Source organism: Macrobrachium rosenbergii, chromosome 6 (assembly GCF_040412425.1).
Source record: "Macrobrachium rosenbergii isolate ZJJX-2024 chromosome 6, ASM4041242v1, whole genome shotgun sequence".
NCBI lineage: Eukaryota > Metazoa > Arthropoda > Malacostraca > Decapoda > Palaemonidae > Macrobrachium > Macrobrachium rosenbergii.
In genome coordinates, this window is record NC_089746.1 from 57,129,012 (window position 1) to 57,134,011 (window position 5,000).

Below are 5,000 nucleotides of genomic sequence, written 5' to 3' on the forward strand. Positions count from 1 at the left end.
TTCTAATATATTCAAGATGACCAACGTATAAAAACTTTAATTTTCATAAACAGCGATCAAATAAAACTTCATATTTTCCTAATTTATTAAGCTAACAATCTGAACTTGTGGATAACAAGATCATCATTCAATACTAATGAATCTGATTCACTTTGAGTGATATTTCTGAGCATAAAATCTATTTCTTTCGTTATTTCTAATATATTCAAGACTGTGACCAACGTATAAAAACTTTAATTTTCATAAACAGCGATATTTTCTAATTTATTGCTAACAATCTGAACTTGTGGATAAAGATCATCATTCAATACTAATGAATCTTTCACTTTGAGTGATATTTTGAGCATAAAATATTCAAGACTGTGACCAACGTATAATAGCGTTATTTCTCCGGCAATAAACAGAACCAATCCCGTTTTCTCCTACTCCCGATCATCAGCCACCATAACATTCGTCATTTCCTCTTTCCTCTCCTTCCCTTCCTCCTGCTGATTTCGCTATTCTCTTATCAAGTGTGTCAGGTTTGTCTCCCTGACAGATTTTTTTTTTTTTTTTTTCTTTTCCAAGGGTCTGATTCGTTCTCTTCTCCGTCCATAGAACTTCACACCGAATTGCACAATTTTCTCCGCCGCTGCTTGGGGACGTTCTTCCTCCAATTTTCACAAAGATTTTAGGTCCTTCGGCGCGGCTCGTGTACGTGGACGAAATCGATGGGAAAAATTATTTTTTGGGGCTTCAAAAGAGCTACGTAGAGCTTGAAAGTGTTGTGCAAATTCGAGTTGTTTTCCTTTTTTATTTTTTTTTTATTTTTATTGAGAAATTGTGATATAATTTAATTCATAATTATACTATTTATGTTTGGTAAAGGTGTGTGCCCGTTTCAAATTGACGTTAGTATAACTTATATATGATTTATGAAAATCAAACAAATAAAGATTTTCAAAATGTTTTCTATCCTGTTTAAGACAATCGTTTATGAGGCAAATCAGTAGAGTGCACATTATTATTCTACCTCAGCTAAATAGCATAAGATTAGCAGTAACTCTCTTCCACCATATTCCCATCTCAAAAAAAAAAAAAAAGACAAATGGTTTTATGGCTCTCAAACTATTATAATTTGAGGCCATTGACCAACAAAAATGTGTGTGGTTTCAAATTTGCTGTCAGTGATGCTACTTGAGTCCTTCTTGGAAGCCAAATGTGACATCATTTCTGGATAATTTCTTATAAACAATATCATATCTAGTGGTCTCCGATATCTGTAAATTATTTGTTTAATCTTCAAACTTCTAAAGTCACGTTATTTTTTTATTTGAATAGAGCTCAGGAAATTCAGTTATTTAGACTTTAACAAAATATAATTATTTTCTTCAAATGTCTGCGTGTGGTTATTTTGAGGAATTCATTTTACTAAATGTAACATGTTTGTTATTGGGGTTTATCTCAAACTTTGCCTAACGTCTTGGAAGACATCCAAATGGGAAAGTGTTCTCCCTCCCTACATTTACTTTGAATCCTTTCAGAAAACTTTAAAGGTCCCGCAGACCTACAGATCGAAACTTGAAACTCCAAAACGTTATATTTTAAAATTACAATTGTTATTCTCTATTTACATGTCTAGGGTGACATGATAAATCCTGCTCTAAATAGAGGATTAAATATTCCATTAAAGTCCTGTCAGTACCATTGTGTAAGTCGTAGAAATTTCTGTAACTTAAAACTTTCCAGCGCATTTGTAGGATACATTTAGAATTCCAGAACTGTATATAATATCTTTAAAATGTATATGATATCTTTAAGCATATTTTTCGTTACCGATGTTTTCATTAGCTTTAAAACCTTCATTAATCTCTATTGTAAATGTTATCTTTTAGTACCGAATTCAATATAGGGTACCATGCTGTTCTGTATAGTGCTCATCAATGTTGTCTTATTGATTACAGTAAATTAATGTATCATTTCCTTCGTAATATCCATTTTCTGAGTAAAAAAAAATTAAATCTTGTAAACTTTAAGTTGATTGTTTTTAAGCTTCACTAGAAACCATAATACTGAACGTGTATCTTATCTAGATAACTGCATCAGTGTTTTTCTTTGTTTAAAAAATTATCGACATGGTAATTTTCCTAATTTTTGTGATACAGCTGTATTTGTAATTTTTTCACCCAATCTTTTATTTTAGAATGAAAAATTATTCAAATGCTGCAAGCAGTAAACATGTAAAAACTGAAGTTAAAGTGGTAACATTTACATAGGAAAATGCTGAATTAAAAAAACATAACATAAGAACAAATATATTAGCAAAGATTAAATCTTGGATCGTCTCAGACCCATGCTAAAAATAAGATAACAGTGATATAAACAAACTTATTTTTGTCTATATTCAAAATAAGAATAGCTGTTATTTCTGTAAGCTATTCAATTAACTGTTTGTATTTCACTGTGAGTTCTATCCTGAGGTCATAGGGTGCATTTTTTCATGAAATTCTTCTAACTTTGTCTTTTCGACAAAAATGGCAGTCCAGTATATCAGCAATGAAAATGAATGCTGCTGAATAAACATAAAATAGTACCTCTAGGCAATACGTTAAATAACAAGTAAAAAATGCGTCGAAGTTTCTTCGGCGTAATCGAGTTTTCTGTACATGGTATAATCAAGGCCACCGAAAATAGATCTATCTTTCGGTGGTCTCGGTATAATGCTGTATGAGCCGCGGCCCATGAAATTTTAACCACTGCCCGGTGGTGGCCTATCTATATAAATGACAGAAGCACGATCATGGCTAACTTTAACCTTAAATAGAATAAAAACTACTGAGGCTAGAGGGCTGCAATTTGGTAAGTTTGATGATTGGGGGGTGGATGATCAACATACCAATTTGCAGCCCTCTAGCCTCAGTAGTTTTTCAGATCTGAGGGCGGAGAGAAAAAGTGCGGACAGACTAAAGTGTGGACGGACAGACAAAGCCAGGACAATAGTTTTCTTTTGCAAAAAACTAAAAATTAATGCTATTCACGGAAGAGTGCTCACAAAGAGTCCAGCTGTAAGGATTTATTCAAATATTTAACCTGACATTCACGATTCACAATCCTAAATATAACAATATTTAAGGATGAGCTCCACAATACCTTCCACTTTAACAGTGAATGTATTTATTGATGAATTGTCAAAACGTCAGTTCCATATGAAGATTTCTCCAAAGATTCTCCTCCAGAAGGATTACTGCCAAAGAATATTTGATTTCAAGCATATGCCAGTTGCTCCCAACTCTGACGATTCCGAGGAACTACAAAACTTGTAGATAGGAACACCGGGGGTTCCATCTGTGCCCAGGGGGAGGCCATCGAGTCACGGCCCAGTAATCATCAGTATAACGGGAGAAGTAACCCGGGACCCTTGTCATAATGGGCACATATTTCTATCTGCGTCAGATGTCGTAGAATATATCATAACCGTCTCCACGGAGTCTGTTTGTCGGTCCATATAATCTATTCGTCAAAACTAATAGTCTTCGGAAAATTTATATTACCAATTCTTTTGTAGACCGTACAACCAGCGGTGTCCTAAAATGTTTTTTATAGGTACAATATATATATATATATATATATATATATATATATATATATATATATATATATATATATATATATATATATATATATACAGTATATAACATGTGGTCTCTATAAATACATAAATTACAGCTTTTACGCAGCTGCAGTATTGGATTTGTATTTTTTTAAGTCCTTCACTCTTTGTTGGTCATGTGTAATACATAAATGGATTGTAGTTTGTAATACGATTATAACGTTCTTTCATGTATGAATATATAAATAAACATATATATATATATATATATATATATACATATATATATATTACTATTACGTTAAAATCGTTACATGACAAAAATAATGACTTACCATATTTGCTTCTATATGTATGCAACATCACTACAACAGAAATCTTACCGCCAAGAAAAACAGTTTAATATTACATAATCAGAAATTTGATCGAAAAAATAAGCTGAATTCGGTTAGATAAACAAACAAATTTAGCCCCCCCGAAAAGGCAAAGTATCTAAACACATCACATCGCCGAATGGGATCGATACAGCCTAAAGCCTGTGAATTATGAGCGGGCTTACGGGACCAGAGAATATGATCGCATGCTCAAGGGGGCGAATAAAGGAGGGCTGAAAATATTATAGTGAAATCTTTCAACCATATATATATATATATATATATATATATATATATATATATATATATATATATATATATATATATATATATTTATATACATACATATATATATATATATATATATATATATATATATATATATATATATATATATATAATACTGAAGTTTATGTCACGAAGATATACAACGTAATGGTTCACTTTAATTCATAAGAGTGTAAAATTGCTTTGTATAATAAGGTTCACTATGATGCCACAGCTCCACAGGAAAAGAAATCTAATAATTTTGAGGTCAAGAATATTGCTATGAAGGTCAGAGGTCTTTGAGAAAAGCATTATCGAAAGATAATAGTTTGTACCTAATATAACATACACCTTGAGAAAGATCAATGTACTACAGTTAAAACAATAATCAACATTATAAACGATAACCAACGGCTACACAGTCCAGTAAATAAATAAAAAGATAAACATATAAAGACAATGAACAATCGTCTCTTTGAACAGATGTAAAAAGGCCACTTTATCTCTAAAGTCAAGTGCATGAAAAGCAAAGAATTTATCAACAATAGTTCTCAACTTACCAAGACTTTCCTGCACTTGTCTGTTTGAAGAATCTGAAAAAAAAAAATTAGCAAAACCTTTAGAGAACTGGAAATAAGAGTGACAATTCTTTTTCAACATTAAAAAGGAATCGTGTTAACAATTCAGCAAAGAATTAAAAAAAGAACCTGCACATATTAAGCCAATATCGCTTAAACTGACCTTGACCTGGAAAATTAAAGATAGAGTAT